We start from the raw sequence: 22514 nt of genomic DNA, 5'->3' as shown, positions 1-22514 counted from the left end.
TTTAGCTTTGTACTCTTTGAACTTATCAAAGCACTCAGACTTACGGCGCAACAAATAAACGTACACATATCTAGAATAATCATCAATAAAAGTGACGAAATATTCATAAACACCTCTTGCTTGGATATTCATGGGTCCACATAAATCAGAGTGAACCAATTCTAATACTTGTTTGGCTCTATTCTCCTTTGCCTTGAAAGGCCTATTAGTCATTTTACCTTCCAAGCAGGATTCACAAACTGGAAATGGCTCCACTGTCAATGAGCTTAAAGGCCCGTCTACTACCAGTCTTTGAATCCTCCTCAAGTTAATATGACCTAATCTCAAGTGCCAAAGATATGTTTGGTTCAAACTAGAAGGTTCCTTTCTTTTAGTAGAGTTAGAAGATGTGTTGTTCAATTCCCAAAATTGCAGTTGCAGTGCAGGTTGACTAGGATTAATTATATACAAATTGTCTTGCAATGTACCAGGACATATAATTCGTTTATTCATCATAATAGAAATATTACGATCCAAACAAACGTTATAACCATCCAAAGCAAGTTTAAAAACCGAAATTAAATTCCTTCTAAAAGAAGGTACATAAAGACAATTGTTCAAAACCAAAATTCTATCAAAACCAAAAGATAAATGAATAACTCCTACTGTAACTACTGCTACTTTCGTAGCATCTCCCATGAACACGTATATCTCACCATCTCTAAGCATTCTGGATAGTTGGAACCCCTGCATAGAATTACAAACATTATCAGTGGCTCCTGTATCTACACACCAAGTGCTCGTAGATATAGCCGCTATAAATGTTTCTGTAAGTAGAGAAAGAGACATACCAGTATTGTTTGTCTTCTTAGGAAGAGGACAATCCTGTTTCCAGTGACCTGACTGTTTGCATCTGAAGCACTTTCCCTTAGGCTTTTTCACACCACCCTGAACTCCCACTGCCTTCACAGCTTTCTGTGTCTGAGCCTTTTTCTTCTTCTTAATACCTTTCGGCTTAGAGGAAGAACCTTTCTTAGCCACATTCACTTGAACACTCTGCCGATATAATCCTTCAGCTGTCTGAAGTTCTGTCAGCAGTTCCGCGAGACTATACTGCCTCTTGTTCATGTTGTAATTCAAGCGGAACTGCTCAAAACTCTTGGACAAGCTCATAAGGATAATGTCAATCTGGGTTTCCCCGTCAAGTTCAGCACCAAGGATCTCTATCTCATTCAGATGAGACATCATCTTGAGAACATGATCCCTTACAGGTGTGCCTTCAGCCATCTGAGTGTTCATTAAAGCCTTCATGGCTACTTGCCTAGTAGCCCTATTCTGATCTCCAAAAAGTTCCTTGAGATTAAAGAGCATATCCGAAGCAGTGGCCATAGACTGATGTTGATGCTGCAAAACACCCAACATTGCTGCCAGAATGTAACATCGCGACATTTCATCAGCCTTAATCCACCGTTTATAATACTCTTTCTCATCTTCAGGAGCATCAACAGCAGGCTGTTCAGGCTTGGGTTCATAAGTGCAAAACTTGTACTCCTCAGCAGTCAACACAATGTCCAAATTTCGTTTCCATTCAATATAGTTAGGTCTGGTAAGTTTGTTATCCTTAAGTATGATGAATAGTGGATTAAAACCCATTTTATCCTGAGAATCATGCATAAAAATATCACATAAATAAGGGTGCATTAATTATTAAGATCTATTGATTCCTCTAACAATTATTAAATTTAATGCACTAACATATAAACACCATAAGCTTCTGGTACGCCACGATGTGTGACATGTATACCACCTAATTTTGTTTAAATTGTACTTCGGTCCTATTACTAAACAATATGCCACGTTGGGGTGGACTATATTATTTTTCATAGCTAAGTGTATACCATCATCAAATCTTAAATTATTTGAAATCTATGGAACTTGGTACGCCACAATGGGTGGCGTGTATACCTTCCAATATTCGTAATTTTGCCTTGAATAGAATACTTCAATTCAATATTCATCAATGGTTTGATTTCCAGGTAGTGGAGGAGTCACATCGGTCTCGCTTAAAACCCACAGCCTTACAAGTTCGATGAACCCGTTTTTGACAAAATCGCCCCAAATCAGAAATAAAGAAAATCCGTATTTATTCCTTTCAAAATTTATTAATTTAAGAAGTTTGTTCTAGTAATTTCTATAACATTCTAGACACCATAAACGTATATATAATTTATATTCGTCATTATGTTAAATTACCTACAACCAATAATGGAGACCATGAGATTTAATTTCATATTAATTCCCTCTCCCACTTAGAATTTTTTTTTATTAAAATTGAGGAATTTTAAAATTAAATGGGGCTCTATGTTGTTATAATTATGTCTAATCTTGCATTCAAAATACACACATAATTTTAGCAACATATAACATTTAATTAAAGCAATAAATAAAATTTATGTCCATGTCGTCCTAATTAAGTTAAACATGCAATTTTAAAAGAATTACACACATAATTAACGACACACATAATCAATAAATTAAAGCAATAATTAAAATTTAATGGAAAAAATTAAAATAAATTTTCCACTATTATGGCCCTTGAAAAAAAAATCCAGCTCTAAAAAAAAATCTGCCCCAAACGCGCCCCGACGCCCCCAGCAGCCCCAGCTGCCCCAGCAGTCCCAGCGGCCGCAGCGCGCGCGCCTGTTGCTTTTCTGTGAGTTTTGTTTTAATTTTGTTCGATCCAAACATCAACAACAGCCCCTTGTAATCGCACAGCGGAACAAAAAACTACCGAAATTGATTTCCGATCGCACATAACTTGTTAACAAAATACCCGGAACAATTACAAAAAATATAGATCTAATACAAAACTAATTTTGTAAAATCTATTCTAACATGATCAACCCTCGTGTAAATTACAACCACGATTAAACCACATGGAAACCAAAACAAAAATTAACCACGATTAAACCACGTGGGATCCAAACACATAATTAAAATATACATGGCCATAATAGTGGATTAACAACCTGCATCAAAACATATACAAGCAAAACACTATATACATGCATATATAATTACGACATGGACATTATATCATAAAACCTAGAACCCATTACCAGGCTCTGATACCAATTGTTGGGAACCACGGACTTAGGGTGTTACTACGTTTTACGATAAAGATTACGAAAAGAGGATTACCTTGTTAATGGTTGATTCCACGCTCTTCTATTGTATTCCCAAATTCCCTTGAGCGAAGTGTGACCTCCGTCTTCTCAAGTTATCCTCTTTTCTTGCTCCTTGGTGGCTACAATATGTTTTCACACAATTGCCAAGCAAGAAGAGAATAAGAATATATATAGGCTACAATAGGGACCATGGATAATTATGTTGGGCCTTCTAATTACATCTTGAGCCTAGCCCAATGTAATTAAATATTAATTCAATCCACTAAAGAATTAATATTTGCACTACCTTTCCTAATACCGTAATTTAATTAATTCGGTTCCAATATTATTTGCTTATTAAATTCCCCATGTTTAAAATATCATATGTCCATTAATTAAATAAATTACTGATAATTTATTTAATTAATATCTTTTATCCTTGATCATCCACTCAACCTTTATTTAATTATGCCAGAATAAATTCCACCTGCAGGGTTTCACATAATTAAATCTTTTTGAGCTTTCAAGGGGACATCATTAACCCGAATATTATCAGGACATGGATTCCTTCAATAAATAATATCCACCATGTATATAATTCCATCACCCAAAATATAATGATATAATTCAAAAGAATTATTTCATATATAAATCAAAGCATGTAAATAATATACACGTGTCAATTACTATTTCCGGATTAAGAACCTAAGCATTAATAATAACATAGAATCTTAGTTCTCCTTCTTAATCAGTATTTAGGGAACAATTCTAAATTTGATCCTGTTCAATATACACAAAGTATACTAGTATTATTTAGTAGTCAATATAAACTAATCTAATAATACTACAGCCATACCAGTGGATTGTCCAACACCACCTGTGCTGTGAACCTTATTATATTATATAACCGTATTTAACAATCTAATATTATGTATCCCATTTGATACTAGATTGTTCACAATATATAATATTAGACAACATGTAAACATTCAAATGATTCTCAAATAAACTGGCCAGAAATAAATGTACATACTTCAAATAAATATTTTCAGTATACACTAACAGCAGGAAGATACCATACCTCAAGACAAGGAAGTTGATAAGGGGGACAAAGAAAAGAATGATAAGGAGAAGGAATATTGGGTTCTCTATTTTGATGGAGCATCAAAAACAAATTCAAGTGGAGCAAGGTTAGTTTTACAAAGCCCCGATGGGTTCTTGATTGAATATGCTATGAAGTTAGACTTTCCAACCAAAAACAATGAGGCAGAATATGAAGCTCTGATAGCTGGCCTTGGCCTAGTAGGGACACTGAGAGTCAAGAACTTAAAGGTCTGTGGAGACTCAAAGTTGGTCATATCCCAGGTGAAGGGAGAGTTTGAGGCAAGGGATGATACGATGGCTAAGTATTTCCGCCTAGTAAGAGTTGTGATGACTCGATTCGGTGAGTGCCATGTTGAGCACATCCCAAGGGAGGAAAATGCTAAGGCGGATGCATTGTCGAAGTTTGTTTCATCTGAGATAGAGGAAAGTTCAGGAAGCGTATACTTCCGTATTTTGAAAACACGAAACACTGATGTTAAGCTCGGGCTCCTATAGGGCTGGGGACATCATAGATAGATCCCATTAAGGCTCATATTCAAACTGGTTGGCTTCCAAATGACGTGATTGAAGCACGGAAGTTGGCTATTCGAGCACTAAGAGACTCCTTGATAGAAGGGATTTTGTATAAAAGATCTTATGTAGTTCCTTACTTAAGGTGTCTCAGGCCCGATGAGGCACGCTTGGCTTTTGAAGAAGTACATGAAGGTATCTGTGGGCAACACTTGGGGGGCAGAGCACTGGCTCATAAGATATCCCGTTTAGGCTTCTATTGGCCAGAAATGATGGTCGATGCCAAAGAGTATGTGAAGAAGTGTGATCGTTGTCAGAAATATGCACCTGTTGTTCGACAACCCCCCGAGATGTTGACTTCACTCACCTCTCCCATGCCCTTTGATATATGGGGAATGGATATACTTGGGCATTTCCCCATGACCACGACACAAAGGAAGTTCTTAATTGTAGCCATTGATTATTTTACTAAGTGGATTGAAGCCAAGCCATTGGCCAAAATCACAACTAAGCAGGTTGCACAATTCCTGTGGGAAAACATCATGTGCCGTTATGGAATTCCCCGTATCCTAGTTACCGATAATGGAACATAGTTCAACAATGAGGAATTCAATAAGTATTGTGAGGAGAATGAAATTGAATTACGATTCACCTATGTGGCTCACCCGCAAGCCAATGGGCAAGCGGAAGTGGCGAATCGAATAATCCTGGATGGACTAAAGAAGAGGATCGAGAAGTCGAGGAATAACTGGGTGGATGAAATACTGATACTATGAGCCTATAGGACTACCTGTAGAGTCACAACTGGAGCAACTCCCTTAATGTTAGCATATAGGGCAGAAGCGGTTGTTCCTGTAGAGATATCACATTCCTCTCCCAGGATTCATGCTTTCAATCCTGAGGAAAATGAAGAAGGGCAAAGGTTAGCCCTGGATCTAATTGATGAAGTACGAGATGAGGAACATGCGAAAATAGTGGAATATCAGAAAAAGGCTTCGTTCTACTACAACCTAAGGGTTAAGGAAAGGTTCTTCAAGCAAGGTAACTTAGTCCTGAGGAAGGTGGAAGCCTCTGGCGTTGGGCATAAAGGGAAGCTTGCCCCAAATTGGGAAGGACCATACAAGGTCAAAAGTGTTCAGGGAAAAGGAACCTACAAGCTGGAGACTATGGATGGTTTTGAAGTCCCGAGAACTTGGCATGCATAAAACCTGAAGGTTTACTACGTGTAAAATGATCGAGTACGATTCTCACTTGTCAAGATGACAAGTAGGTTGAAAAGCACCTTGAAGCTTCGCTTGCTTAGGATTTACATGTTTTAGTTTGAGGATTATTAAGACTTGTGTAAGGGATGAATCTCAAGAGTTTCCATAAACTTGTTTTAGAACTGTTTGGTTCATCTTATCCTAGAACTGTTTGGTTCATCTTATCCTAGAACTGTTTGGTTCATACCATATATGGTTGAGTTTGCTTATCTATTTTAGTACAAGTACGAGGAAAAATAAAGAAAAGCTATGAAAAGGCTAGCAAACTAATAGTACAAGTACTTGAAAGAAATAGTAGAAAAGCAAACAAACAACTTAAAATAACATAATAAACCCCGAAAGGTAATAAGTTCCAAATATGAATAAGTTAATACATAAAAATCCACGATGGGCCAAATAAGAAAAGCAAACTACTCAAGATCCTTGAAAAAGTCATCATTATCGTTTCCCCCATCAGCAGCAGTAGAAGGGGGAACGAGCTCATCTCCCATATGATCAGCATCTCGAGGAGGAGCAGTTGTAGCTTCAGCGAAAGTAGTGAGAGTAGGAGAGAGAGGAATATCCTCAAGAAGAGGCCCTTGCCCATGAATAGCAGGGACTGGATAGGCTGTGAGAGTCACCTCCGGGATCTTCTTCCCAATCTCCTCCACTATCTGCTCCCAGCAACTAGAAAAGGTCTCCGGAAAGTTAGCAGCATACTCAGCATTCAAGTTATCCTGAAAGTCCTGAGATGCCTTATACTCAGCTATCACCTCATCCCGGGCCCTCTGAGCATCCAGCTCCAGCTTGCGAACCTTCTCCTTTTCCTCCTCCAACTCCTTCTCCACTTCACGGAAGCGATTAAAGTTAGCCTCCGAAGCCTTGAAGTACATATCCCTATCTCTCTCAGCAATGGTCATGCGAGTCCTCACATCCTTCAGGTTGTAAAGGGTAGCCTGGAGATAGGTATTCATCTGCACAAACATATCCAAATACAATAAGTAAGTGTGAAAGGGTTGAAAAATAGTCAAAAAGGAGACAAGTGAGAGGCTTATAGAAGCTACGGCCTGAGCACCAGACGCTCGATCTGTACGTCGTCAGAAGGCTCTACTATCTCGGCCCTGTCACGAGGCGTAACCACGCTCTCGGACCAAACAGCAGCAGCCTCAGAGCTCCCTACTACAGTGTCCCTCCTCTAAAGGCCCCAAGTGACAGTAAAAGGAGAAGTATCCTTATTGAGGCTAAGGGGCCTCTCGGATATAAAAGTAAGGACGACCTCCTTAACCATGACTGAAGGGTCGTCACCAATCCTAACCCGCTTGTCGCGGTGAGTCTCAACAGCGGAGCCCTTAGCAGCACGGGCCTCCCTCTTCTTGAAAATCGTATCTAGATTTTCCCTAGCTGTAAAAAGATATAGGCACGTAAGAAAGAAGGACAAAACTAAGGAGTTAAATAGTGAAGTAAAGGGGAAAGAAATACCCTCGGGACCTAGTTCACTTAGACCTAAATTTTGCAAACTGCCCTCTAAAAGGATGAGAGCGCAATGATGCAAGTTATCAGCTGTGATGGCCTTGATGTCCGCATCTTCATCTATTCCCAATTTTAGGTCTCTTAAAGAGTCGTCTATACTTTTTGAGAAGTTGGGCCTGAAAAAATGGTCCCAACCCTCCTCGGAATCCAGAAACACATAGAACCACTCGCTCTTCCAAGTTGGATACGAGTCAGGATTGGTGCCAGAAACAAAGCAGGAGCGGGCCAAGGATATATGAACTATTTTGACCCATCCTTAGTCCTCAGAAGCATTTATAAACTTAAATAAATAGCGAAAGACGCAAACATTGGGCTCAAAACTGTGTTTACGTGATTGGGCCATATAACAATGAATAAAATGCCAAGAATTGGGTGTGAGTTGGGTCGGAAAGACTCGAGCTTCAGCCAAAAGGCGAAAAACAAAGCAATGAGGAGGAAGACGAAAACCAGCATAAAAGGTTTCCTTATAGATCCGAATGACCCCAGGCTTTGGGTAACAAGCCCTATCATTTGGGCCTGGAGCCACGGCCCTATAAGGGTGTGAAATACCAAAAAGACGAGCAATGGTGCCTACTTTTTCAGAATCAAATATGCATCTAAGTGTAACATATTAGGGAAGGCTTGCCCAAATTTGGTTAAAAGATCCCTAAGAGAAATAAATGAGGAATGAACGAGAGATTTTTTACCTCAGCTGGCCCTGGATGGACGGGGAACAGCTTGGGGAACCTGGGAGTGGGATGAGTCGAAATCCGCCGTAGATGAAAACTGAAACCCAGAAAGCTCTTGAAGATAAGCAAAGAAGATGGAGATTCAAATGGAATCTTCAAAATAAGCCCAGAAAGCGGTGGTGTAGAAAGACGTAAATCGCTTTGTGGTGTCGATTCTTGAGAGAATAATTGCAGAGTAGAAAAAGGTAGAGGTGAATAAATTTTATGGAAGTGAAGTGTGAGAAATGAACTTACACTCCACTCCTTATATAGACGAGCGTGTGGAAGCTCAAACGTATCCGGGCCAAAGGAAATGGGCCTAATAAAGGCGGGAAACCCATAAAGTTTGAATTTTGAAAAGATCTAGAACATTCTAAACCAAAAAACCAAAATTCACCGAACATATTAAGGGACAAAACCACGCCTAGAGGACATGATTCCTAGGCATGGTACCAAACATGTGTCCTAGGCGGGGTTACCCACGCCTAGGATATATCAAGGCATGAAAGCCCTAACCACGCCTAGAGGACATGATTCCTGGGCGTAGTACCAAACATGTCTCCTAGGCGGGGGTTACCCTCGCCTAGGATGGATTGACCCTCCAACAACGCCTAAGAGACAATATTCCTAGGTGTCGTTGGAAGGACGTCTCCTAGGCGGGTGTCAAAAACGCCTAGGAAGTATGGACCCTCCAACAACGCCCAGGAGACAATATTCCTAGGCGCTGTTTGAAGGACGTGTCCTAGGCGGGGGTCAACAACGCCTAGGAAATATGGACCCTCCAACAACGCCCAGGAGACAATATTCCTAGGCGCTGTTAGAAGGACGTCTCCTAGGCGGGGGTCAATAACGCCTAGGAAGTATGGACCCTCCAACAACGCCCATGAGACAATATTCCTAGGCGTTGTTGGAAGGACGTCTCCTAGGCGGGGTTCAACAACGCCTAGGAAGTATGGAGCCTCCAACAACGCCCAGGAGACAATATTCTTAGGCGCTGTTGGAAGGACGTCTCCTAGGCGGGGGTCAACAACGCCCAGAATGTATTATGCAATAAAAGCCAATTTTCTGATTATTTAATTAATCAGAAAATGGGCTAAAAATAAGAGAATTGCTGAAAAATTCCAAAAAATAGGGAAAAATAAAGCAAAAAATCCCAGAAAATCAGGAAAATTAAAAAATAATTTTCAAAAATAATTTTTAAATATTCTTGAAAAATTAGGGAAAAATACCTGTGAGTACCAGTAAATTAAGGAAAAAATCCCAGAAATTAAGGGAAAATTCTTGTAAATTAAGGAAAAATCTCAGAAATTATGGGAAAATTCCTGAAAAATACCACAAAATTCCTAAAAAGGAATAAGGTAAGGAAAATAAGAGGGAGGTTCTAAAATGAACTTGAAGTCGTGTGCAAGGCGAATCGTTGTAAATGTGTAGGTCGCTCCACACTTTGCGCAGAAACGATACCCTGTAAGGGAACGAATGAACTTAACTTCTGCGAAATCTTTTACGGTTTCCCAGAAGTTGGGGGGCAAATGATATGGGCCTAAAATTAGCCTAGAAATATAATAAATATTGAATTAATTAGACCTGATACGATCCAATAACGTAGACCAATTAATGAGGCCCAAAGCCCTGATTATTTATTAATTTCGTAATTAATAAATAGGGGGGATTATCAGCTCATTAAATAAGTCCTAACGATGATGTAATTCTATAAAAGATAGCCTTAAAGGGCACCTATACCAATTAGGAATCTGGTTCCTCTATTCTAAGACTTCAAAGTCTATCCAAAGTCTGAGAACTTGATCAACAAGTCTCTTATCCCTAGTACAATTCAAGGATTCTCAACATCTATATAAAGGGATCTACCCCTCAGATTAGAACTACGTTTTTTGGATTGATTCTCTAATTCACAAAGATACATAGGCATCTCGTAAAGGCAGAATTAAGCTACGAAACACGAGAGCGGCCATTAAAGGCCTTGAGCTCCTGAACCTTAGTAATAAATACGATAATTAATATACCTTAGCTTTTAATCCCTAACAAAAACTGATATAAATAATTATTTTTTTATTTGATAATATATACATAATTATAAATAGAGAATAACCTTTCTAAGGATAACTTTAAGAAAATTTCATAAGATAATGGTTGATTTGAGTGTGGTATATTTGTTATCAAATTACTTACTTTTCTAATTTAAAGATATGCAAAATATTTGGTAAGTAAATATTTAATTATAAATAATTAAAATTTCTTGTTTACATGTATTTGTACTATGGTTAGGAAAAGTATCATAAAATTAACTTATTTGGGGCATATGATATCCCGGGAGGGAGTAGCAGTGGACATGTCAAAAGTACAGGCCATGGTAAATTGGCAGCAACCATCAAACCTGAAAGAACTCCGTGGATTTCTGTGGTTGACCGGCTATTACCGGAAATTTATTGCGAATTATGCACAAATCGGACAACACTTAACAGACCAGCTGAAAAAAGATAATTTTGGATGGACACGACAAGCTACAGAGGCGTTCTAGCATCTCAAAAATGCTATGATAACCCCACCTGTGCTCATTCTTTTAGATTTTACGCAAGATTTTATTGTGGAGGCAAATGCTTCAGGCTATGGGTTGGGGGTCGTCCTGATGCAATCAAATAGGCCTATAGCATTCTTTAGTAAATTGTTGGGCATCTTGGCAAATCAAAAATCCATATACGAGAAAGAATTGATGGCAATATGCCTCGCAATAGTGAAGTGGAAGCATTACCTGTTGGGCAGGAAATTTGTGGTTAGAACCGACCAACAGAGCCTAAAATACTTGTTACAGCAGAGAGAGATTAACCCAGATTATCAGAAGTGGGTGCAAAAATTATTGGGTTTTAACTTTGAGGTCCAATTTAAGCCTGGGGTGGCAAATCGGGTAGTAGACGCTCTTTCCAGAAAACAAGATGGTGAAAGAGAGTTACGGGCTTTGATCTCCATAAATCTCATTGATTGAGGTGAATTGTATAAGGAAATTGTTTCTAGTAAAGAGTTACAAAAAATTCGGAGCCATGTGGAAAATGTTACTCAGGAAAAGTCCAAGTTCCGAGTGCAGGAAGACAGGCTGATGTACAATGACAGGTTAGTAATTCCTCGCCGGTCTAAGTTTGTGGGCATACTACTGAGGCAATACCATGATTCAGTGGTTGGGGGCATGACGGAGAGTTAAAAACATATTTACGCATAGCCAATGATTGGTTTTGGGGAGGAATGCGGAAAGATGTGCAGCAGCACGTGCAACGTTGTCAAGTCTGCCAACAAAACAAACAGTCCCGACGTTCACCTTCTGGATTATTGCAACCCTTACCTCTACCAGAACAGGTGTGGCAGGATGTAATAATGGACTTTATAGAGGGCTTTCCAGTTTCGAAGGGATTTAACGTAATCCATGTTGTAGTAGATAGACTATCCAAGTATGGGCACTTTATTGGGCTTCGTCACCCGTTCACTGCCACGTCAGTAGCTGAAATATATATACAACAGGTAGTTAAACTCCATGGGTTCCCAAGTTCGATTGTGTCTGATAGGGATAAAATTTTCTTGAGCCATTTTTGGCGTGAGTTATTCAGGTTACAAGGAACGAAGCTAAAACGAAGTACGGCGTATCACTCGCAAACTGATGGGCAATCAGAAATTGTTAATAAGTGGGTCGAGACCTTCTTGCGTTATTTTGTAGCTGGGAAACCGAAGACATGGGTACACTGGCTTCACTGGACAGAATTTTCTTATAATACTGCACCACATACATCCATAAAAATGAGTACATTCCAAGTCTTATATGGGAGGGAACCCCCGCATATAACTAGAGGCAGTCGTGGACAAACACAGGTGGATAGCTTGGATGAATGACTCCAGAAAAGTGATGCAACCTTGGATGAACTCTGCTATAATTTGATTAAAGCACATTAACGGATGAAACAAATGGCTGATATTCATCGAAGAGAGGAGACCTTTGAGGTGGGGATAATTTTTATTTAAAGCTCCAGCCATACCGTCAATGTACTTTGGCCACACGTCCAAATGAGAAATTATTGCCCAGATTCTTTGGGCCGTATTCGATTATTAAGAAAATTGGCAAGGTGGCTTATGAACTACATTTTCCCTCTACTAGCAGACTTCATCCTGTTTTTCACGTGTCACGGCTCAAAAGGCACGTTGGCGGTGCTGCTGTGACGACAAGGATTCCCCCACAATTATCAGCTGATTTGGAGTTTATAATGGAACCATAATTGCTCTTTGGGATTAGAGAGGGTCAAGGACAAGGGACTGATGTGAAGAAAGAAGTGATGATTCAGTGGCACGGACTTCCTGCAGTTGAAGCAACATGGGAGAATAACGAGTTAATTACATAGAGGTTCCCAGAATTTCACCTTAAGGACTAGGTGAATCTCTGGGAGAGGGGTAATGTAACACACCCAACTGTCCACGTGTATACAAGACGTAACAGCAGGGGCAAAAGAGGAAGAACAACTAATAAAGAAGGATAAATGGGTCAAAGCAGTGAGTAAGGGTAAAGGAGTAAAAACAGAACAGAAGAAGAGGAACAAAAGGGACAGGAGGCTGGCAATTTAGGGTTATCGAATGTTTGACTTAATTTAGTTATTGGGAGAGTCTGAGCCTCTCGAACGCTCATGTTATCTGTTACTATCCTTCGTTCATTATAGTTTGTTATAAATCCTTGTAAGACTGAGAGTTTGGCATATTGGAGTGCACACCTTGCTGTGCTTTTCAAATTAAATCTGCTATTTGATTTAATTGAGTGTTAGTATTCTATCTCAAACTTATTATGTGATTACAAAGAGCTTATGCCCATACATGATACATGTTTGCAGGACATCACTACATACTGTGAGATTGTTAATGCTCATACACAAGGAACCTAGGGTAGTGCAGTGAAGATATTTCTATAGTAGTACGCATAAGTCATGTCTACATAATTTCATATGACCAATCATTACTTCTGCTTTGATCAATAAGAGTTGTTGTCCATAATTGGCATCTTCAACTTATACACATTGCTTGGGAACTTATGCAGTTTTGAAGGTATATATTGATTTTGAATTCCTTTTTCCGATTTCAATAGATTTTAATAATAACTTGATAAATGGCCAATATTCTACTTCACAAAAATGACTTCTTCACTTTTGGTTATTCATGCGAACCTTGGTATAAGACAAAAACTATATCCAAATCAGAGAAGTACGTCCATATAAACTAAAATTTATAGCCTCACATATGTATTAGCTTTGTTTTATCTAGGTGAAGCTAAACCATGTCACAAACCCACTCTACCGGCTACAACTAACTTTGTACTATATTATACAAATTCATATAGTTTCACACTTTGAACAAGAGTCTTCTGGAATGGATATTCAAGAGGTCCGTATATGGAATTATAAATGCAAAATTGGTTAAATTTTAGGCAGAGGCTTGCAATCGGAATTGAAAATTCTGCTAACAAAGATAAGCTCCTCCGGGGTTCACTCGATGTTCAATGCATTCTCTTACAACAAAGATTTCATGAAATTAACCACACAGATTTACCAATGATGTCATTGTCACATGTTGCGCATTTATCCTGCTAAGGTACTTTAATGGTGAGCTGAATTATTTTTCTTAGCTAATAGTTATACCATATTAACTGGATAAGTGTTTCAGTAACATATACTCATATATGTTTGTGTGGATAATATTATGAATACATCTTAAATTTTATTTTATCTTCATATAAAATATACTACAAAGGCAGTGAAGTTAAACCTGCATATTGATAAAAAACAGGAAGAAGTCGGTATACACTTTTAATAAACATTATATGCAGTCACACTAACATCGTGCAACAATAAAGTTAAATGTAAAATAATTGGGACATATTTAACATACACTTGATATTTTGAGGTAACTTTGCTGAAAATGTTTTCAATTATGAATTGTTCACATCGATAACCAAGCAAATACATATCAAAATCGACACAAATTACAAATAAAATCGGCAAAAATTATTAACATCGCAAACAATGTAACATCCCGGAAGTTACAAGTTAAACTAGAATATGACCCGTGCCTTGCATGGGTTCTCATGCTAGTTTAATATAGTTCTGTAAAAGATTACTTAACCAAAATTTAGCATGATCATGTAATATACAATAATAAAGTGAAGTTTGGAGTCCGGTTAAAAAACCAGAAACTTGACGGTTTGTTACTTAAAATATTGTCAAGACTGCCCGCCCGATTTATAACTTTTGTGCTATAATTACTTAACCAAAATTTCTAAATTTAAATATAACTTAATTAGTTGTAATAATATAATATAATTTTTAACAATATATTAAAAATGTTGTATATCATTTAATTTTTATATAAAAAATTCAGTTTTTTATCTCGGTTTTTTAAAAGACCAGACTTTTATGTGGGCCAAATCGGGCTATTATTTGGACTTTTTAAAATCCTGGCTTTTCAGACTTCAGGTTGGGCCGAATTTTTAAGAAAAAAAGAGGCCCGTATAAGGCAATCTACGGTTATAAAAAAATTCAAAAAATTCGATATTCGTTCAAAAAATTCGCATTCGTATCCGAGAAAAAACATATATTATCCGTTGTTTTTTGGGGGTGGCCCGACAAGTTGTGGTACTTCGAAATAAAGAGAATATTATTCGTATTCAAATTCAGGATATTTGAATTTGAAACTAAATACATATATGATATTTAAATTATATAAACATATAATTATATATAATTTAAAATTTATTTTTTTTAGTTTATAGCGTGTATAAATGCATTAAATTAATATATTTATACCGATTTCATATAATTGTACACGTACTTTATACATATATAAATATATCATATGTGTTTAGTCGTAAAAAATGTTCTAAAATCATCGTCAATACGGTGGGACCATAAAAAAAATAAAATATCCGATATTCGTCCAAAATATCCGCATTTGTATCCGAGAAAAAACGGATATTATCCGTATTTGAAATAAAAGGAATATTATCTGTATTCGAATACAACAATTGTGGATGCGGAAACGAATATAGGCATATCCATATCCGAACTATCCGTTTGATAACCTAAAGGCACTCGGATCGGGCCGAATTAGGCCGGGCTTTTTTCCGAATTGGACTTTTCAAATTTTTCCGGATCAGATTAGATCGAATTTCGAGATTCAGGTATTTTCAACACTTCTAAGCTATCCACTCAACAAATATTGAAATCTGTGCAAATATTTAATAATAAAAACGTAGAGAGTCGTATTATATACAACTTACACTTGCGTAGCCAATTTGACGAGATTAATTGTTAGAAAAATGGAGTTTTAGATCATAAGTTTTATTATGTTCTTGATGTTAATTCCAAAATCTAATGATTGGAAGTTGTTTCTTGATATGGGAACTTAAACTTTCATGTATGGGTTTAAAAAAAATTCTTAAGGAAATCCATAGAGAATTAGAGTTGAAGTTAGTGGTTTGAAAGAGCTTGAATTGATAATGTATTATTTGCCCACATTGAAAATAAATAAAGGGGGTGTTGGCTTTATATTTCATCACACACATGGGTAGTGTACAACTACTAAGATGTGTGATGGTGCATAGTTTTCTTGTGTGCTTCACGCGCGCGCCGCTGCCGCCGCCACGCCACGCACCGGGTCGGGTCGGGTCGGTTCGAATGACGATTTAAGCGAATCTCTCGGCGTCTCGCGTACGCGAGGCGACCTGGGCGAGAATTTTATTTATTTGTGATTTATTTTTAATTAGAATTAATTTATTAGTTGAGCTGAATTATTGTTTATGTCGGGGTCAATTACTTGGTTCAGTTTCATAATTAGGTTGAGTCACTTTATAAGTGGGCTGAATCAGATTCATTGAATTCAAAAATCAAAAACATTAAAACTGATTTAATGTGTGAATTAAATATATATATATAAGCTGTTACATTTTATTTAAATTTAAAATCAATAGTTTTGATTTATTTATTAAATGAGCAGTTTTAATTCTGATATTAATTCAGGATAGTCAGTTACACTTAGTCTCTAGTTTAAATAGAGGCCTAAGTTGCTGAATTATACACACCACGCTTTACATTATCTTCTCCTCTTTACTTTCTCTTCTCTCCCAAACACAAACACAGTTACTGGTATTTCCGGTGAGTGAGGTGCTAGTCGAAGTTTAGTTTGTTGTTACTGTGAACACCAAGTTCGGAGTTGTTTTAACCTGGAGGAGGCATTGCAATCATCACAACACATCATGTGGGGGCAATTATCTCTTCACGGATAGTCAGGGCTTCGAGCAAGGCCTGACGACTCAGCGATTTAGTTATTTTGTTTGATTGTATGTGTTGATGGCTCTAGATAGTCAGTTACACTTAGTCTCTAGTTCAAATAGAGGCCTAAGTTGCTGAATTATACACACCACGCTTTACATTATCTTCTCCTCTCTACTTTTTCTTCTCTCCCAAACACAAACACAGCTACTGGTTTTTCCGGTGAGTGAGGTGCTAGTCGAAGTTTAGTTTGTTGTTACTGTTAACACCAAGTTCGGAGTTGTTTTAACCTGGAGGAGGCATTGCAAGCATCACAACACATCATGTGGGGGCAATTATCTCTTCAAGAGTAGTCAGGACTTCGAGCAAGGCCTGACGACTCAGCGGTTTAGTTATTTTGTTTGATTGTACGTGTTGATGGCCTCAACTTTTATGTGTCTTTATCATTGTATTAAAGCTATGGTTACTGGTACAATTTCTGGACTTTCTTTGTTCTTACGGTTACTGATATGCATGCTTCTTACCTACATATTTTATTTCGTTATTTGTTGTCCTGACCTTGACTTGTTAAATATTATTTATAATTATCTCTATGTTGATGTAATAGTTAATATATCTAACATTAATGTTATTGGAAAATGTTATATCGATAACTCATTTTTAATTTTTGTAGAAATATCAAATCAACATTTCATTGATTTTGTAGGTATGTTTATCCATCGGGGCAATTTTGTCTTCATTTTAATTTTATTATGAAAATAAAAAAAAGAGTTATGACTCGTGAAACATATTTCATTAATATTATTAATAAAGAGATTAGGATTCAAAGCATTACAAATACAAATAATAAAACTTGTCGTTTAGATAATTTAATATAATCATATAACATTATAATTTAGTTCTAAAATCGTTGACATTAATATAATACTTCCTCAATTTCATTTTAAATATCCTTTTATAATTGGTTTGAATTTCAATAAGCGTCGTTTTTATTTTTTCAAAAAAATTATTTTTTTTTACCTAAATATCCATATTTAATATTAGATTAATAGTATTCCCAAATATTAGTGTTAATGATAACATACAAAGTATAAAGTTGAAAAACAAAAAATAGTAGAGTAATTAAATTTTATAATAACTGTACGGTCAAAAAATGACATTTAAAAATAAATGGAGTGAGGAGTTTAAACGACTCAATCTACACTATACTAAAAGAGAGTACAGATGATGTCATCCTTGCTGATTGTCAAATTTTCATTAAATAACTGACATCGTCGAATCTTATGCGTCAAACTCACATTTTTTTTGATGATATCATCTTTCATTAATATGTTCCCCTAACTAGATTAGTTTCCGGGCCGATACCCAGTTATATTATAATTATTTTCCAAAAAAATATTTTGAAATAGCTTAATTTGAATTATATATATTAATATAATATTTTTTATTACATAATAATGAGAGTAGAATAAAATTATAAATAAAAAATTTATAAAAATAATATTACCTTAACTACAAATATTGATTATCAATTTTTTATTAAATATAAAAATATAATAACGAATATTTGTGTAAATAAAATTCATTTTGAATAAGATAAAATTAGTGACGAAAATGAAACTATTGAAAATTATTAATTTAAGAATAAAAAATGAGGAAGAAAGAGAATGACAAATGGGCATGAGAGAAGTGAAAAATGGGTAGGAGAGAGAATTAGGGGTGAAAGACAAATTTAGACTATTTTTACAAAAAATTAACAAAAATGACCAATTTTTGAAAAGTTGACAAATTTTAGCCGATGAGATATGCAACTGTCAGTGGGGTATTCACTCTATATGAGATACCCAACTGTCAGTGGAGTATCCCATATATGAAATACTCAACTACCCGTGGAATATCTTATATAAATTGGGATACCCAACTGACAATGAAGTATTCTATCGGCTAAAATTGACAACTTTTTTCAGAATGGCTATTTGGGTTAAAAATATTCAAAAATCGGCTATTTTTGTCATTTTTTCGACAATTAGTTAGTGGAGGTAATAAATGAAAGAGAGAGGTTAAAAGTAAATTAAATGAGGAGGAGATTGTTAGTTAAAGATGACATCAACAAAATTAATGAGAGTTTGACAAATATAATTTGATGATGTAAGTTCTTAAGAGAGAGTTTGACACGTAAAATATGATGATGTTAAATGTATTTTATTTTAGTATAATGTAGATTATTTATACTTTCAATGTATCTTTTTCATTTATAATCTCACTCGTTCTCCTTCTTCCTCATTTCTCATTTCTCCTTCCTTATTTTTAAAGTCTCCACTAATTCTCCAATTTTCTCTTGTATCTACATTATACTAAAAGAGAGTACAAATGATGTCATCGTTGCTGATGTGTCGAACTCTTATTAAATAACTGACATCATCAAATCTTACGTGTTAAACTCACATTAATTTGAATTTGAATGATGTCATCTTTCATTAACATGTTCCCCTAATTAAATATATACTTTTAATTAATTATATTTTTAATATATCTCTTTCATTTGTAACCTCCAAGCATTCTCTCTTTTCCTCATTTCTCATTTTCCCTTCCTCATTTTTAAAGTCTCCACTAATTATCTCCTCCACTAATTTAAATATTCACCAATTTATTATATATTTTTATAATTAATAAAAAATTATTATAAAAATATTATAATTTTTGTCATACTCTTTTTTAAACGTTTATAAATATAATTTTATTTTATTTCTCAACATCATAATATGATGTAATCATAATACATTTTGAAATTAAATTTTTCAAAATATATTTAAAAAAAATTATAATATAACCGAGTATATATCCAGAAACTAATCTAGTTCGACAATGGTCCGCAGTCCCCAGATCGCATAGATTGTTACAGCTATGGTCTACGGTCACAAACAAATATCTCCGCCTTCACTTGACTAAGAAAAGGCAATTAAATCAAATCAAATCAAATCTAAGCACACACTATGCGGAGTCAAAGTACGAGACTGTAAGGTTTAGATCTTGAATCCTCGTACATAGACAGGTTTTGGACCAATGGCATCGAACAGTTTTATAGCAGTACTCTCTCCGTCCCTAAAAACGTTTCCTCTTTGTGTTAAACACGTTTGTCAATGCACACTTTTGATCGTTAATATCTTTAATTTTGTATAAGTATTAAATATAAAAATTTTATTGTATTAAATTACTCATAAATACGAATCCAACAAAATCACTCATGACTATGTTTGATGTTATAAATTAGACTTAAATTAGTGGTCAATCGCTTATCATAAATAGTGTTAAAAGTCAAAATATGAATTGTTTTATGGGACGGAGGGAGTACTTGACTAAATGGGAAACTAGGTAGCCGTTTTATGGTCTTAATCTCAACTGGCAAGATACTAAATCGTTTAAACTTTAAACCGATTTTCTTATATGGGTTCATGGCAAATAGCTCTCTCTCATTAATAATAATAAATAATAATAGATTCTTGCATATATCCGAATATTTATTAATCATAATTAATCAAATTATCAATACATAAAATTTAAGTAATTATAGTATACACTAGACAAAGTCATGTTTAAAATGGTCTTAAATATGAAAAATAATATTAAAAAAAAAATCATGCACCTCAAGATGATTTCATGATATTATCGGAGTTTATAATATTTTCGCATATAAATATAAGAATGTACATTTGTAATTTAAGAATAAGTTACTACTTCGCTGTCACAATCATTTTTTTACATTTTTTTTGAAATGTCCCATCCAATTATTTAAATTTCAAAACTTATCAAAAATAGTCGTCCCATTACTTTCCCACTTTTCCTCCATTTTCACACTATTTTTACTCTACTATCTCATTTTTATACATTAAAAATCATTGGTCCTACCATTTCACATATTTTTCTTTCTTTCTTTCACTACTTTATACATATTTCTTTATACATATTTCTTCACCTCCGTGCCCAAAACAAATGTAAAGAATTGACCGAGACGGAGGAAGTAGTATTTACAAAAATATCATAAAATTTTTGTGAAAGGAGTTTATAACCTCACGAAGTAGTTACGTGACATCATCCCATCCCTAATTTTCTCTATTGAAAAGATAGCATGATATCATATTTTTTTTACATCAAATTTTTAATCAGAATTTATCATCAGATTTTGATCATGTCCGGGCAGTAAACATTGAATGTGTAACATATGATATTAATACAATACACTTGCTTTTCATTGATTTTAAAATTAATTTTATTTATAAAATGTAGGATATTTTCCATCTTATGTTTTTTCTTCTATTAAACTTTATAAATCATATTCAACCTTCGACTCAACTTCAATGTTCTAAAAGATATGGAGTTGGCCGAGTACTCGGTTCGTATACTTATTTTTAATTCATCATCCGATCCGAATTCCGAGTAATCAAGTTCAATAACAATTTATAATTTTATAAAGTTTGTATGATTTTATTTTTTTAAAACTATCCTGAAAAAATTAAATGCAAAGTTATATATGTTTAGCTTATTTTAGAAGTGATGCGTACTTATCATTAAAATCTGTGTTTAATTATTTTTAATCTATGTTTAACTTAACATTAAATTATGTTTAAATATTTTTTTATTAAGATGTTTTACTCACTATTTGAAGACAATAATTTTTCAATTATCGATTGTTTTTTATTTATCTTTCTTTACAATGAAAATTTTATAATTTTATTATGGGCTTAACGATCCTAAAGTTAAGTGAGTTTCAAGTATAAAGATAATAATATTTTTATAAATACATGAGATTAATTATATTATTACAAAAATATCATTCAATTTTCATATAAAAAATCCTAATAATTATATATATATATTTTAAAAAAAATTTAACTTTAGGAATCTTTTTTCCTTTTTATTATCATATTGTATATAATTTCATGACATGTTTCTAATTTTCTCTTCAGACTAAGTCTACTATTTACTTTCCGATCTTACGGATAACGAATTAGGGTTTTATATTAAATTGCCCACCGAACTCGTTAAAATATATCAAGTAACTACTCAATCTCCACGGCGACTCATTTAAACCACTAAAATACTAGTATATATCATTTTGTTAAATTTTTAATTTTTTTAACAGAAGTGCTGTGTTTGCCGTGTATTTCTTTTATTATTATCGTTTATTAACAAACTCGAGTGCCTCTTTCTAATCTGTATATCTGTTTAATTGGTCTTAAAATAATCGTTATCTTCACGAGTAAAATAAAAGCCGGGTGATCTGCAATTGCAATATTAATTTGACTAAAATTCAGCAGAGAAATGAAAAGAATATGTCTTTTCAATTAGAACTCTCGTTATTTATCTCAATTGTATGTGTCTGACAATTTAACAAAAATATACGATTACAAATTTTTAAAAGTCAACATTTTCCGTTAATTTTTTTTTAAAAAAACTAACGGAGTGATATATACTAGTATTTTAGTGGTCTAAATGAGTCGTCGTGGAGATTGAGTAGCTACTTGATATATTTTAACGAGTTCGGTGGATAATTTAATATAAAACCCTAACGGATTAAGTTTCCAATCTTGTTCTCGGTAAAAAAATTATTTTGTAATCTTGTTTTGTAAACTTAACTTGTACTTCTTAGTAAGTTATAAAGAGTACAATCGGATATATAGGATATATCGAGTGGTTAAAAATTTATTTTCTGTCATTTCAGATCCTGATTTCGATACTTCTTACTCCCAGAAATATTAAAAATTTCTTAAAATAAACATTCATGTCATATTTATCAACTTCAAAATATATTACCCAAAATAGTGTACATCTAACGCTAGTATTAATACAAATCAATCAAATTAACAAGGATATCAAAATTATTTATTTTCTATAAAAAGTCATGCCGATATTTATTTCTCACTACATTTTTTTCAGGAAAAAAGAGTAAAATCACTTAAAAAATATATTGGGCCT

Source organism: Apium graveolens, chromosome 9, assembly GCF_009905375.1.
Source record: "Apium graveolens cultivar Ventura chromosome 9, ASM990537v1, whole genome shotgun sequence".
Taxonomy (NCBI): Eukaryota; Viridiplantae; Streptophyta; class Magnoliopsida; order Apiales; family Apiaceae; genus Apium; species Apium graveolens.
The sequence above is the reverse complement of the archived record's forward strand: the minus strand, read 5'-3'. Positions refer to the sequence as shown.